General features: G+C 55.2%; 1 protein-coding gene across 1 annotated transcript in view; it reads left to right on the top strand.

Moving 5' to 3' along the window:
- The window catches only part of LOC103265253 (copine-4), a 414,012-nt gene that overhangs the window by 316,255 nt on the left and 81,456 nt on the right, over positions 1-16,301 (top strand). The gene's annotated exons all lie outside the window — the stretch shown is intronic.

Below are 16,301 nucleotides of genomic sequence, written 5' to 3'. Positions count from 1 at the left end.
GCCGGGGGCTGCCCCGTGCTTCAGAGGGGGGTGAGCAGTGTGCCTGGCTGTAGCCTCATGGTATTCCACCCACACCACCCCACACACCCACATGCCTGTGTCCTGTGTCCGTCTGTCCCCCAAAGGGGTAGTCACGCACTGCCAGATGTTCCCTGGAGGAGTCAGTCACCCCCCTCAAGAACTGCCACTCCAGACCAATGGCTCTCAAGCTGGCTCTGCATCAGAGTCACCCGGGAGACGGCTAAAACCCCCAGGAGCCCACAAAAATGTTTTACTTTCTTCTGAAATCAGAAGGAACAAGCGAGCTTGTAAGACCGCATAAAATAATTTTCCTCACATCAGAAAGCAACACCTTTTTTAGGGCCACGAGCATCTGTGTGTGCCAGGGATCCAAGCAGGTGGAAGCGCGCAGGGTCAACGAAAGGTGCCATGTGGCCCGGCCAAACGCCACCCCAGCTCGCCCGAAGACACTTCACTGTGTTGCGGAGTGAGGACCTTTTAGATGTAACCCCAGAGCCACTGCCACCCAAGGACAGTCACTGCTCACTGATTAAGCTGTTTTTTCTCACGTGTTTGTTCCTTTTTAAATGAAGAGCTAAACGCGGTCCAGGCCCTGCCTTTGGCTGAGATGTCTCTGAAGCCTCCGTTAGTCGGTCAGCTCCTCTCTTTGGTTTTCCTTGCAATTTACCTAATGAAGAAGTCAGGTGGGTTTTCCTTGTGGCATTTTTCATACTCTGCATTTCCTACAAACAGGGAGTTGGAACTTGGACAGACTCAGGGTCCATTTCCTGGCAAGATTCCCGGTGTTACCAGAAACGTCTGGGTATGTTTGAGGTTTCGGAGCGTTTCCATCCTCTTCCGCCATTACTCTTCCCTTGAAGTCTTAGGTCGCTCTTGGCTGATGATGAAAGCCCCTTCAAGTGGACTTGAGTTCTTTGGACATGAACCTAGGAACGCTTAATAATTTTCTTGCTTTCTGGAGTGCATTTTTGAAGTCAATTAATTTTGAAACTCTGCCCTTTTTTCATAACGTATCTATGCCATGTTCGAACGTCTCTTGAAAGGGCCCCCTGCAGCTGAACCTCACGGGACTGTCGGGTTCATCCGTTCCACTTTGTTTCCCACTTTGAAAAACTTTTTCAAATTTACTGTCGTTTCATAATTATGCAAAATGTGTAGACAGTTCCAGAGTCAAAGCCGCAAAGAAAGGCATGCTCCGGAAGTGAAGCTCCGTCGGGCTCTGCAGCCCTGCACCCGCCTCCCTCGCAGGCCGTCCCTTTGTAGACGGCTCCTACCTGGAAGGCCCCTCCCACTGCCACGCTGCTTGTCTTGTTAGCCAATTCCAGTTTAGGGGAAAAACCAAAACACAACTTTACACAAACACGCGCTTTGAGGCTGAAGCAAATCTGACTGGTTTTCGATGTGAAAATGAAACGTAAAACGTGTTCTTGGCGCCACTTCTAAACAGAACTCGTCTCTAATCTTGATGTGACAGAAATGTCTAGGATGATTCATGTTTAAAACCACGCGCAGGAACGCTACATTTTCTAGGACTGCACATTTCCAGTGGTCGAGAATTACTAGGAAAAGGAGAAAGAAGGGGGCTACTATATTTTGTAGACGAAGATCCCACCACTGCAAACAGAGTTGCTGTAAGTAGAATGATGCCATTTGTTTGTGAGGGCTATCGATAGCTAGCGTGATGCAAAAATAGCAAAAGCAGGGCTTTCCCTGGCAACTTTGGGCTAAGGTCAGGACGATAATCTGCATGTTATCTCGGGGTAAACGCTGCAGCTGCAGAGATGCCAGCGAGTATTTGGGCTGAGCGGGAGAGGGCCTGAGGGTCTTCCTGAGGAGTGTGCCTGCTCTTTCTGTTGAGCTATAAAACCGGTGCATTGCTACCGGAAAAAAAGCAGAACGACTGCATGTTACTGAGACTGCATCACGTCTGTGAATCAGGCAGAATTTTTAACACGGAGTCTTCCGCACCAGAATGCAGCCTGTCTGCTTGTTCAAGTCTCCTTTTCTATTTTGTAGGAGAGCTTGATGTTTTTCTCTTATTTCCTATGCATCCATTAGAACTTCTAACTGACGAGTGTTTGTAGAGAGAAAGGTCATCAGATTATGTTTTCTTAAGCTGCTATTTATTGTTTGCTTATTGCTTGAATTTTTTCCATTAATTACGGGAGCTTTCCAATCTATAATCATGCCACTTTCAAATCAATATAGTTTTTGTCCTTACTTCCCTCCTTTGGTTCTAGTTACCTGTCTTCTTCAAGTCTGGGCCTAATTCCCTCCGTGCGATGCAAAATGACAGTGGAGAGAGAGGACATCCTTATCTTGCTCACGACTGTAGCAGGAAACTTATAGTGTCTTCCCAGAGGCCATTCAGCTCCAAAGATGTCAGAGGCTTGGTGCTTTCTCAGCTACATCTACTGAGCCCTAAATACCTGTGATATTCTGTGCACTTAAATGCCTTACATATCCAGAGAAGATTCTTGTTGTGGTAACCCTAGAGGCAATGTCACAACACGCCAAATCGTCTCCTGAACCATATAAAAGGCATTATACCACTTTCTGAACAGATTCAGGGTTGCACTTAATATTAGCTATTGAGTGAAATTATCTATGATTTCTATGGCATGTTAGAGTTCATAAAACTCCCATCAAAATAATAATTTCATCTACTTATAACCACACGATAAAGTGGGCTCCATTATCTTCATCTTACAGATGAGGCAAGTGAAGTTCAAAGACCCATGTTGTTAGATGCCAAGTTCAATGCTTATTTTAATGGGCTGTGCTGCCTCGATTTTGATGTATGATATTTGCTACAAAATAAACCATTCTGACAATTATATTCCTTGACTCTTTCAACCAGAAGTTTTATTTATGATCATTCTGGTGCAAGATGTGTCTGCACGTAACGTTTCATAAAGTCTAAGACCCTCATCAATTATTTAATGTACTATGAAGAAAAGTCTATGAATAAAACTGTGACAGAATGCTTACCAATGTGTAATGGATAGGAAAATACGTACCTCTTAGAGTCTTCGAAATATGGCACTGATCATCCCCTTAGATTTGACCAACACTTTGCTACTCCCCAGCATACGTTCCTTAGGAGCAGTGTCATGTTCAGGAGAGACGCTTCCTGAGGGGGCATCTGAGTGAAGAGGAGGGGCAGAGGGCACTCTCAGTGCCCTGAGTATGCCTAGTGCCGTGGGAAGACATCATGCCGGAACGGTGCCAACAGACGCCATAAAGCATCCTTGGGTCCTTTCGTCATTTTCCGTCTCCTCCAACATCCAAACCACTCGAGCAAGTTGGACACTTCCGTCCACACGGACTTCATCCACATCCTGTGAGTGTGGTCAATCCAAGCAGGTTGCCTTGAAGAGAGACAGAGGGGGTGGGAGGCCATTGTGCGGGCGTCTGCGCGCCCTCGTGGCTCATGAGGTCCCGGTGCGGGTGCGGGGGCTAAAGCAACAGGAGAAGAGGAGCAGCAGGTCCCTGAAGTCAACGTGAAGTGAGTGGACCCAGGAGTCCGTGGAGGGGGCGAAGAGAGGCCCAAACACAATCCAAAGAGACCAGCAGATGACTCTGCGCCCTTGGTTCATCTTGCCTGCCTCTGGGGCCGTGCTAGCTGGCTGAGAACAGTCATGTGCATGAGTCCCCTTCTGTCGTCCCCAAAGCTGGAGGTTTGGCCCGTTAGAAAAGCGCTCTGTTGGATCAGAATCCCACACCCTTCAGCCGGCGTGGTGGTGTGCACCTGTAGGCTCACTACTTGGGAGACCGAGGAGGGAGGATCACCTGAGCCCAGCAATTCTCGACTGTGGTGAGCCATGATCACGCCACTGCATGCCAGTCTGGGCAACAGCGAGACTGTGTCTCTAAAAAAAAAACAAAAGAGTCCCGCAGTCATGGTCCTGGCATCTTCATTTGAACCACTTCCCTGAGCACCGCTGGGGCAAGCTGCTTGCCAAGCACACCCGAAGAGCATGCATCCTCGGGAGTCTCCAAGCCTGGGCCAACCGTGTGTGGCTCCGCAGTTCCGGCTGCCTTCCTGCCAAGCGGGGTGCAGGGGAGAGTGCAGGTTCTGCGGCCCCCCGACTCAAAACCCCAGGCGTCCTTCCTCTTCCCACGTGAGACCGGCCCACTCCCGTTGACGCTGTGCTTCCTCCACCAGTTCGCTGCCTTCCTCTGGCCTCTCTGAGCCGGACGGGCGTGACTGCCAAGTGGACTTGACTCCTCCAGTGAGTTCCCGGCGATCCCGTCGGACTTCCCCTTCATCCAACCCGCGTGGCCCTTCACCCCGATCCCTGCTGCCCCTGATTCTGTCTCTGGCCCTTGAGACCTAGTCGCCATGTTTGTTTTCTTTCCGTTTCATGCTGATGTTTTCCGACAACTTCGGCTCCACCGTGTGGAAAGGAGGAGACCCCACCAAGTCCCTGGCCCCGGATCTCCGTCCTTGACTCCAGCCCTATTGTTCCCCCAAACCCACAGGAAGGCTTTAAGCCTCGGGCACCTCATGGGTTATGCTGCACTTGCTGATGCTGGTGCCAACACAGACCGTTGCAGCCGAGGCGTCCGTTGCTAAATGATCAGCCCTGCTGGAAGCACCCGGGAAGGAGAGACTGGCACCTCAGGCAGTTGGAAGCAACTTCACCTGCCTTAGAATTGTCAGGTTCATGGTCCTCTAAAGTTTTTTCTAGATCTGTTGAAACTCAAGTGCTCTTTCAATGGCCTTCTAGACGTGAGGACCCTGGTTTTGTGCCTGTTGACTTTTGTCCTGCCTACATGTCCTGGAAGGTACCAGGGTTGCAAGCCCTTCCAGGTGTCTTTCGGTTGGATCAGCTGCAACACAGGAATCTTCGACGGTTCTGAGCCAGGAGGAGGTCTCTGCAAGGATCTGCCTTTAGTGCTGTGACCCAGAGCAGCAGTGGCTTAAATGCGAGTCCCGCAGGCCTCCCAGAGGCCGCTGAACCGAGGAGAATGGCATGTGCTCTTCGTTTTCATAGTTCCTTCTTTCTGATACTATGATCCCCTCATTTTATAGATGAGGAACTCAAGAATCTGTGTGTTAGCAAATTGTCTGAGATGACACAGCCTTAGTTCAAAGCCAGGCCCACTGGGCTCCGTCACCTGGCTCGTCACCACTGGAAAGCAGCTCTGGTTTACTGAGCGCATGCCAAGCACCAGGTGCTGCGATGGGCATGCTGATCCCACCCTCTCGTTTAACCTCAGGGACCTAATGCTGCAGTAACAAGGAGCCCGAGTGACAGAAGCTGATTTCAGAACAACCAAGGGTGACTCACAAGCCCAGGCCTGCCACTTCTCCATGAAGTGCTCTGAGAATGGAGGCCGCTTCTCTCTTGTGCTCCCCGCACCTGAGGAAGCCACCTGTCTTTGCGTACAGCGGGCAGAAGGCAAAAAATGTGACGAGGGCTCTTTCAGTACAGCCGGTACAGCCGCCTGTGTCCCGACGACCAGAACTCAGCCCCACAGCCACGGCGAGCCCCGGGGAATGGCAGACGCGGGCCCCCGGGACGCCCAGAGGCGGAAGGAGACTGATCTCTGGTGAACAGCCGGCTGACTCTTCCACGGGAGACACTCTTCTCGCCCCCATCTTGCAGACGAGAAGACTGAGGCTCAGAACGATGAAATAACCTGCCTGTATCCTCAGAGCCGGTAAGTGGCACCGCCGGGGTCAAGTCCTCCTTGCTCCGGAACCCAGACTGCAGGCCAGCCCTGTCCGAGCGGCCTCCTGTGAGGCTGGAAACTCCCTGCTCTGCACCGCTCCTGAGTAGCCACTACCCACATGTGTCCAGAGCAGTCCTCCCCCGGCCCCCACCCCCTCACGCCTCCTCCCTGTCTCCGTCCTCCCACACTGGCCTCCCATGCCCTTTTCTCCAGAAAGCACCACCCTGCCACCCACCGGAAGAAGTAGCCCCCGGGTCCAGCCTCGGCTAACAGGAGCCCTCCTCCACCCAGGCTGTGACAGTACCACATCGGAAGGAACAGGGGCACCTACAGATGGGGTCGCCCGCGGCCACTTCGTGTCAGAACAACCCTTTCATCCATGGAACCAGGTTTGAGTTCCTCATGACCTAAAGAGCGTGTAGGCCTAGCCGAAGCAAGCGCTATAAAAAGAACCCGGGAGCCAGTGTCTAACAGACACAGGGCTCAGTGGGGGAAGATGGAAGGTTCTGGACAAGTCCGGGGCGGCGGCTGCACTGCCTGTGAATGAGTCTGACCCCGAGCCGTGCGCCTGGAAGGGCTGGAGTGGCAGGTGTTCGGCCAGGGGTCCTTCCCCTCAACAAAGAAGCTGAAGGAAGGAAGGAAGACTCTTCCCGGTTGACTTGGAGGCTCCTGGTGGGGAGCGACCTCCTGGCGCCACCGCCTGGGGGCCACCGTGGGGGCTCCTGGCCTCCAGGATCTGGGCTGAGGGGACGCGAGACTCTGGGCGCCCACACGCCCCAGTTCGGAAGCCCGTGGGTGCAGGGGAGGTCCTCTCGTGCCCGCCCTCCTGAGGGAAGAGCCCCAAAGGGGCGGCCCCGCCAGGCCCAGCTGTCTGCCTCACTGGGAGGCCTGTCCGGGGTCCTCGCCATCTTCAACTGAGAGAGAAACGTGTTTTTGGAAAACCTAGGCTCCGTGAACCGCTGCAAGTCTGAGCTAAGAGGCCAGACCGGATGTGCTTCCGTGCCCCGCCGAGCCCTCCAGCCGGGGGCGGAGGGGGCCCGCGCATCCCCAGGCGGAGAGCAACGCCCCGAAACAGACTGCAGTCCCTGCCCTGGGTGGGGCTTCCTAGCGTTCCCACCTCCGCGGAGACCACGTCTGGACCAGAGCTGGACCTCCAGCCAGCCCCGGGCAGATGCTGGGGTGCAGGGCGACCGCTGACGGAGGGGAGGCCTGCTCCGAGTGGAGACGCTGAGGACCCCACGGTGCCGATGGAGGAGACACGCCGGCCTGTCCAGACGGGGCTGGTGTGGAGACACTGACGTGCCGGTGGCTACTGGTTGTTGATTATTTTTTTAAATGTGAGTCTCTGCATCATTGATTGCACCACTCTGTTCACGCGGTAGCTGAGAAGGCTGCCCGGAGATCTCGGTTTCTATTTTTGCGCATCTGGAACACTGTTTCCAGCCGGCTTCCAAGGTAGCAAGGCCTCCACAAGCCCCAGGCTGGCGTCCCAAGAGCCGTGGCTGAGTCAACTCCGACAGGCGCTCACGGCTCGCCCACACTCAAACGTGAAGCAGGAAGGCTGTCTTAAAAAACGCACACTCTGCAGCCCTGCTAGGCACTTCCCTCTGGAAAGTGTTTCGGTAGAACCGTCAGATAAAACATGACCGGAAGGTTCTCTTGGGCAGGAGGTCGACTTTCATAAAGACAGGGTCCTTGAGGCCGGGGAGGGCCTTTCTCTGGAGCGGGAGGGAGTCGGGGTCTCCTTGTGAACACGGTGCTGAGGTGCCCCTGCTCGCAATGTCTGGACTTCTCGAAGGACCAGGATTTGGGGGTTTGGGGAGGAGGGTCACGCGACGCTAGCCTGCACTGACCCGACAAGCTGGGAATGATCTCCTGCTGAAAGCATGTGAATGCGTTTCTTTGGGGCACCTTGAATTCAACCCAAAGCGGCAGGCGTACTTAGCCCATCCCGGCAAGGAGGAGAAAGCCAGTGTGGTCATCCCCGCCTCCACCCCATGGGCAGGAGGAGGGAGTTGGCCTTGGAGAGACGCCCCCTTGCGCCGCCTGCAGGGCACGGGGCCTCCCCAGGCCTGGTGTCTGACGTCCATGCTGACACAAGGACTCAGTAATGGTCAGTCACCAGGCTTGACGGGACCAGGAAGGATCAACTCTGCCAGAGGCAGGTGCATAAGCCAGAAGGTCAAAGTATTAATCTACAAAAATTAATGGAATATGAATACATCGATAATAATCATCATTAGGCACTGTCATTGCCATGCTGCATCCAAGAAACCTCCCTTCCAAGACCGGAACACACATGGAGCAGATAAACTAGCTCCAAACATTCTTGGTGAGCAGGGGCCTGGGCGGTCTGGAAGACGCCTCTCCAGTCAACAGTGTGACTCACCAACTCATGAACCGGAGCACTGGGTTACATTAACAAGACCCAGCAACAAGATCTTTAGAACACAGATGGCTCTGGGCCTCCGAGGACTCGTGAAAGCCCAGCTCTGACTCCAGACTCCAGAGCTGAGCTGTGGGAGGGCTTGTCAGAGTAGGATTTTCAGAAAGTTAAAAGCTTGACTCTCATTGAGACGTCATAAACAGGCGCAGAAAATTTCATTCAGCTGACCAATGAACGAAGAAACCCACAACATGATCAAACTTCTCCAAGAGTGTTTTGAGGAATTCAGTTTACGTAGTCAATTTCTTTAAGCAGGATGAACACTCCTGGATGCAAAATGGACTGCTGTCCATCCGGGCAGTGAACTGTCGACTTCAGGATGTGCTTTGCAATCAGAAAGAAATCCTTGCCTCTTCTCCACGTGGGTCGTGTACAATTTCACAGCGTCTGAAATAGCTTATGAATAGTCAAGAGCAAAAACCAAGCAGTGGCAAAGTCTTGCAGGAAAAGAGGTCATCCTCAGAAGGCCTGTTAAATAACGCTGCCAGACGGCCTTGGACGGGCGGCAGCCACCCTCTCAGACCTGTTTCCAGGGCAACTTTTCTTAACAGGCTCAAGTAGCCCCTGTGTCCTCGCTCCGGAGTGTGGCATCTGCCTGAAAGCCACATCTGTCCCCTCCACACCCCCATCCCCGAATGGTCACAGATTCTTAACCTTTGGTGTCAGCTCAGAACTCACACGCTCAGCATTAATCTCACAGCACTAACTCAGACCTGCTCGTACGAGCACGCCTCAGTGGCTCTCCCTCTTGCCAGCCGGTAGCCTCCCTCGGCCCTTGCCCGCACCTGCCATCATCTCGTTTATTCGTTTACATGTTTATGGTTCGTCTCCTCTGCTGAGATGCAAGTGCCAGGGTTCACGGGAGAGGGGCTGCCCCGTCTAACTCGCCCCTGTATCCTCAGCCCCCAAACAGTGCTCGGGCACGTAGTAGACGCTGAATAAATATCTGCTTAACGGTAGTGGACGGATAGATGACGGACATACGCACGGGCCCACGGTCACCTTGGCCAGATCCCACGGGAGATGCTCTGCCAGGGGTCTGCCCCTTCGTCCACCCCTTTAAAGACCCCCAGAAGCCCCCCATCCACTCCTTACCCTCACCAGGTCGCGACACTGCTGACGAGCTTGACATTCCCGCCCCCACTTCTGCCCCAGGACCTTCGCTCGTTGGAGGCGGGGCCAGGTTCACCACAGAAGCTTGCTTTCTGGGAAGTTCGCTTGCCACCATATTCTCACCTCAGTGTTTGCCCTCGAGTTTAAAGTTTCTTTCCCTGTGCCAGCCACGGGACCCTGCCAGGAGGCAAGAAGGGAAGGGAAGAGTCTGGACGGACGTGGAAGGGGAAGGCCCTCCTCCAGGGTGCCGGCCGGGGTGGCACAGAAGGAAGAAACCCCGTGGAGGCCGCAGCCGCGCTCGCAGCGCCAGGGGGCAAGGAGCCTGGAGTCTTGGCAGGGAAGGGCGAGAGAGCACGGCGGGTTTTCCAAACGCCAAGCCGCTCCTTTCGCCGCTGCCTTCAGGGTTTAGGCTCTGCTTCTTGGAACAGTCTCACACGGCGAGGGGCACGTGTGGCGCCAGGAGGGGAACCGTGGGCTGCTCCGAGCCGTGCGGTGTTTGACGGAGCCACTCAGGAGAGGGCAGCGGGGGAGTGAGGTCGCGGGCCCCGCCAGGTCTTCGAGGCCTGAGAAAGGGCACCCTCCAGACTCTGACCCTCCGAACTTTCTCTGCAACCCACTTGCCTCCCTCCCCTCCCATCTCCCTGGGCAATGAAGCCTCGGCCCGGACGCCGTGTGGACGCCTGCACGCCCAAGTGCACCAGCATGTTCCACGCCACATGACAGCTCTCCTGGGAGAGAGGGAAGCCGCTACATGGACCTGTCGAGACGCGTTCCCTCCAGCCCACTGCCCCGCCACCACTGGCCTCCTCCTGCGCTCTCACCCCGCTCGCCCTGCCACCAGCGCCACGAAGTCGATCCTTGAAGGTGTCGGACACACAGCCTGTGACAGGCCTCACAGCGCAGTCAGCCGCCTGCGATCCAGAACAGCATCGCCAGTTGTTGGCAATGCCAGCCAGGAGGGCCTGTCAAACACAGACGCCGGGCCCCAGCTGGAGTTCCGGATTCCACACGTCTGGGGTGTGGCCCCAAGCTGTGTCTTTCTAGCAAGTTCCCAGACGAGGCTGCTGCTGCTGGCTCAGCACTCAGGTGATGAGGAGGACACGCCCCCCTCACTCGCACTCTCCCGGGCCCTTCTCCACACCTGCAGCCACTGCTGCCTTCCTTCCAGATGAGTTCACCAGCCACTTCTCTCCAGGTCCTCAGGGGACCTCAGACTCGACCCGCTGGTCACTGACATGGTGTTTGGAAGCTGGAAAGAAGCTCTGGAGTCCTGTCTAGCCGGGGCTTCTCGACCTCAGTGCGGCTGGCACTCAAGCTGGCCAGTTCTCTGCGGCGGTTGGGGGGTGGGCTGTGCCTGCCAGGACGCTTCTAAGCCTCTGCTTGCTCATTGCCAGCAGCATTCCTCATTCGTTATAGTAATAAAATGTCCCTAGAAACTGCCAAATGTCCCCCGCCCCAGGGGACAAATTCCCTTGGTGAGAGCCACACTCTAGTCCGTGGCGTCTTTGATCTCTCCCTCTGTGCTGGGATTTGAGAATGAAAATCCACTGCATCCCTTCCTGAGTTTGGTCCAGTAGAGGAATAAAGGCACGTGACCACCAAAATGTCATGACCTCGCCACAGGTCCTGACGCGCGGGCCAGAACGCTGATCTTGGGATATGCTGGGGTGTGGCTGGTCACAGGTAAGGAGGCCCATGGTTACTCGGAGGCTGGGACGGAAACAACGGCAGTTGCGACTGCGGCAGTCAGCCCAGGCGAAGGTTTTCAGCCTGGGGCTCACATTAGAGTCAGCCAGGGAACTGTCAAAGCCACTGATTCCTACAGCCCCCTGAGACCCCATTAAACAGCACTGCTGGGGCTAGGGCCAAAGCATCAGGCTTGTTTAAAGCTGCCAAGGTGAGTCTGATGTGCCCGCAAAGTGAAGCACCGCTGTCCGGCTTCACAGACTGAGAAAATGTGATCTCTGATTGGATTTTTCTCAAGGTCATCGAGGAGATAAACACTGAGGCTGACTCCAGACCTCCGCGTGCTTCTCAAGACTCTTCCAGCCTTTAGGCCTCACAATTCTGCTGCCGTGTAAGTTGCATAAATGTGTTGGATGAGCATGAAACGTGAGCAGGCCCCAGAGGAGGCCTCCCGGGAGAACACAGTGTCTGAGCCAGGGCCTTGAAGGTGCGGGCGAAGGCCTGAAGTCTGTGATTAATGGGCTTGGTGCAGCAGCACTTGGGAAAAATCCTGCTGGGGAGACCAGGGCAGGATGAGGCAGAGAGAGCGCCGTAGGACCTGTGAAGGGGTTCTGATCTTCACCCCGAGGGAACGGGGAGTCCGAGGGTGTTCCGTGCAGGGGGGCGGTGCGGGTACGTCGAAGTCTTGGCATCAGCGCTTGCCTGTTTGTGAAACTCGGACGGAACGAGGGCAAGGCTGAGGGCGGGAGACCTGCCTCGAAGTCACAGAGGAAATGCAGGCAAGAGCCGCTTACCAGACAGAGAGGACACGAACTTGGGCCCAGATGGTCTGCTGGGCAGACAGGGAGGAAGAAGAGAGGCTAGAGTGAGACCAGCTTCCTGCTTGGTCACGTGGGGAAACGGCCCTTGAGGTCAGACCCTGAGGATCACGAGGCGCGGGATGGCAAGACCCTGCACATGAGCTGTCCACAGACCGTGCAGTCGACTGGGCTCAGGATCGTGTCTGGGTGCGCAGGGAAGGCCCCAGCCCAGGTGCCGCTCAGTCCCGGACACTCAAGGACGGGTGGGCCACATGGCTCTGGCTCTCAGATAAGAGAGCTGCTCTGGGACATAGATTTGACCGTAAGTAGTGCATGTGTGTCCATGCACGTCCGTGCTTGTGTGCGATCGAAGGAAACATATCAAACTCGTAGCAGCACACATTTCTCAGGGACTAAGTCATGAAGCTGAGAGAACCGTAATAGAGTATACCATAAATTTAGGTTAAGAGCATGCTATAACCCAATAAATATGTAATCGGCTTGTGGACAATAGCACAGCCATTTTGGTTTTCTGCTTTAAAACATAACCTGTAGCTGTTTAAAGTTTCAGTTATGGGAAAAAACTGCAAAGCTCCAGTTCAAGCTTTAACCCCTTCCCTTAACCCACTTTCCCCTTAGCAACAACCAATCAGGTGCCAGAGGAAAATCACCTCAAGTTTCCAAATGTCTCTGCAACTTCCCCAGCTAGTGGGCCAAGGTCAGCCCGAGTCAAGCTAGCCAATCCTCCACGATTGAGCTAACCACCAGAGGTTACTACCCAATTAAATGGTAACAGGACTGGAAAGTCCCCCCAAACTCCTCCTCCCTTTGTGTAAAAGCATAAAAGGCATCTGCTTAAGGAAGTCAGGGCCTCTGGGTGTACTCCGCTGCGTCGGTGGTCTACGGAGGTCCAGGCTCAAGCTTGCAAATAAAGACCCTCTTGAACTTTCACTGGAATTGGCTCTTGGTGGTCTCTCGGATTGAACTTTTGACCACTACAAAGCTATTTATAGTTGTAGGATTGTTTTTAAATTTTCTGTCCAAATGTGTTATAGTTGCAGCAAGGCAAAAGAATACCTGCGTTAAAAACTCACACACGTATTTTTAATATCTGTGCCAACTTTTATGTTTGCTTAGACCTGTTTAGTTCCTATTTAAAAGGTCAACGTTGAAGTAATAATTTTCAAAAGTCCCAGGGCGTGCAACCCCCTTGGGTCCCCATTCACTGTGAGAACTTTTCTGTCCTCACAATAAATCCTGCTTTCTTAAAAAAAATAAGTCCCAGGGGGTTTTACTGGGCTCCCAAGTTACCCTGTGTCTGTGAGATGGCATCACCCAGAGGCAGGAAGGGACCATGGACCTGCCGGGTTCATCTCCTCTTGAATCCAGCGTCTACCTCAGCTTCAAGAGACCTGCAATTGGGTGACCCCTCGGTGACACGAACTCACACAAGCAGAAAGCTGCTCTCCTCCTAGATGTCATTAACTTTCTGGAATGAGCTTATCGTATGCCACAGTGCTGTGCTGTGCTGTTTGTTCTGGGATGACGCCTTACCTCCACGGTGATTAAATACGTACTTGGGACCTCACTACCTTGGAAAGCACAGGCTAATGCTTTTATCAGCGGTTCTTTCACAGTAGGCAATGAGGGATGGCACCAGTCCTCAATCTGAATGAGAACTCAGGGGGACGTCTGTCTGGGTTCCCCTGCACCTGCATCCTGTGGAGCCTTGGGTGTCAGTGTTGGGATTTGAAGTCCAGGACTCCAACCCCTCTAGGCCAGGTGATAGAGATCTTGGGGTTTTCTAGCCACCCAGTCTTCCCAATGAAGACGCCCAGAGCCCAGGAGGAGACATGACTTACCCCGGACCACACAGCTCATTAGAAACCAGAGCAAGACTCGGACGTGGACTTACAGAAGGGCAAAGAGCATTAAGCATTGGTGTGTGCCTGCTGTATGCCAGGAACTGCGCCAGGTGCTTTCCCACTTTCTATCACCTCTAGTCCAAGGCTTATGCAGGAGAGAGAACCAGAGGGCTGAGTGACTCCTAAACATTCACAGACCTTGTAAGAGCTGACCTGAAGCCCAGGTCTGGCTGACTCTCATGTTCTCTTCCTGAGGGCTTCCCAAGGTGCTGTGCTCCTCCCACCAGGCTGCGCTCCCTTCCTCAGACCCGCCACATCGCTGTGCGGCTGAGTGGGGAACAGGGTCGGCCGCGCTCCTGAAGGCAGGAGCAAACACAGCGGCAGAGCTGTGCTGTGCACCCTGTGTCCTCAGCGGCTGGAGGGTGAAGGAGGAGAAACGCCGGCGGCCTTCCCGTGACCAGGGTCACCCGCTGCAGGCCAGTGCCGTGGCCCCAGAAGCAAGCAGTCAGGAAGCAGAAGCCTCGAGGCGGGAGAGGTCGCGCACGGGTTGAACGGGGACGGCCCCTGAGCAACTGTCCCTGCTTTCCTGAGTCTGAAATGGGAAGCGATGAAACGACCCTCTGCTTTTCTGCCTGCGTCGTGTGCCCTGGGTCTGGTTCCCCATGCTTCCTGACACGCTCCCTTCCAGCCAACCCAGGTGGGAGTCAGGGCCGGAGTTATTTTTCCCATGGCACAGATGATAAGTGAAACGCAGCTCAGTCAGTTGCTCAGGAATCATGGGTCCTAGCCAAGGTGGGAAGAGAAAGTGGAAAGGCAAACTCATTGTTATCAGAAACGGTGGACTTCCCACTGGGCTTCCTCCAAGGCCGCGGTGCTCTCCGGGCGCTTCTGCCCAGCGCGTGCGTGGAGGGCCTGTGGTTCTTCCTGTCAGCAGTGGGATGTGCAAATGGCTGTCGCTCGCGTTGAGAGGGAGCCTGGGAGAGCCATCGCTTGGAGCTGTCGATGTACCCTGTGAGTTCAGACAGCCGAGGGCCCTGCACCAGGGGGCTGGCACTCCGAGGGGGCTGGACCCACCCTTCCGTCACTCTGCCACGAAGCCACGTGCCCAGAGCCGCCGCCTCGCAGGTCGACTTTTCACCAGGCGCCACCCAGCGCCTGCTCACGTGCTCCAGGCCTCCCCAACCCGTCTCTCACCAGACCTGGGAACAGAGGCAGGAGGAGAGTGCCGCCCGCTGTGCCTTCAAGAGAACGGCTGTCACTGAACTGGGGTGACGAGGCAGACAGGCAGCCCTCCCCCCTGATCCCGGTGATGGGCCCTGTGGGCATGTCCCCAGCTTAGCGCCACCCTCCCCAGCCCGGCTTCCTCCCTCCCTCAGTTGGAGATGAGAGTCCCTGCTCTTATTCCATGGGGTTGGGTCATCCACTTATTCATTCACTCATCCATTCAGCAAGTCTCAGGCCGCCTGCTGGATTCCAAGACAGCCTTAATCATCCTCATACAAACACGAGGGCCAAGGAGCAAACCTAGAATTCTCAGAGCCATCTCGGTTTGAGATACTTAAGTCATTTATTCCTCAAAAGTCAACACGACTTGCGGAGTAGCTTTTAAGCAGCAGCTGCCTTAACTACCTTGAACACGTGGCCATTTATTCAGCCACACATGAATCGCCCTTCAAGACCGACCCTCTGTGATACGCCACGCTGGCTTCTGAGGACACAACGGTGACGATCGCAACCCCTGGAACAGTCACCGTGTAACGGGGAAGGCTGACGTCCCTGCCTAAGCAGGCAGATTTTGCTTAAGAGCAGAAATGAGAGTCCTTGGGCCACTCCTCCTGCGAGTGAGAGAAACGAGGAATGCTCGGAGCTGAATCCTGGCTGTTAATCTGCTCTAGAAAACAGGCCCGGCACTGCTGTGGTCCAGCAAGAGACGGCCAGGCCCGGAAATGCGGTGACGTTGAGGACGAGGGCAAGGTCATCTGGAGACCTACTCCGGCAATGAGCTTGGCAGGAAATGGCAACGGCCAGATGCCAGATGGGAAGAAGGCGAGAAGGTGGGTGTCAAGATCCCTCCCGCTTTCGGGTTTGAGCCACTCCTCTGTCCCCCGGTTTTGCCATGGCCGTTCTACTCAGAGCCTCAAGGTCAAGGAGCCGGTGAGGTCAGCCTCCAGGTTGAACCTGGGCCAGCTGACTCCGAAGCCCACGCCTCTCCACTGCAGACCCAGCCTCCCGAGGGTCTCCACAGGAGTCTCAGCAGGCGCCTCCGCTCCTTGACCCGGCAACCTGTTCCCCGGACCACCTACGGGGCCAGGGGGAGAAAGGGCACGGCAGGGCCAGGGATGGTGGCGGGCCGAGGCTGAGGTCGGCTCCGCGTCCTTCCCCCCTGCATCCCTCCCCGGCACGCCTCTCCTCCGCAGGTACAGGGTCCGGGAGGCCGCCTGGCAACCGGTCTTGTCTGTCGCAAGGCTGTCTCCATAGTAACCGCACACCACAGCCTCTCCAGACGGGCCCGGCGTGCCCCAAAAGGAGGGACTCGGGGTGGCAGTCAGGAAGCCCCCGAGTGCCATCTGCCTGCCAGCGTTCCTCAGGGTCCGCCCCACTCCGGTGTCGTTTGCAGCGGAGCGCCCCCTGCCGGGCCAGAGCAGCGTCGTCACGGTGACAGGAGCCGTCTTGCTCCTCGGAGTTCCC

The sequence above is a fragment of the Carlito syrichta genome, unplaced genomic scaffold, assembly GCF_000164805.1.
Source record: "Carlito syrichta isolate Samal-C Ts95f unplaced genomic scaffold, Tarsius_syrichta-2.0.1 Scaffold306137, whole genome shotgun sequence".
NCBI lineage: Eukaryota > Metazoa > Chordata > Mammalia > Primates > Tarsiidae > Carlito > Carlito syrichta.
This window is presented reverse-complemented; position numbering and strand designations above follow the sequence as displayed.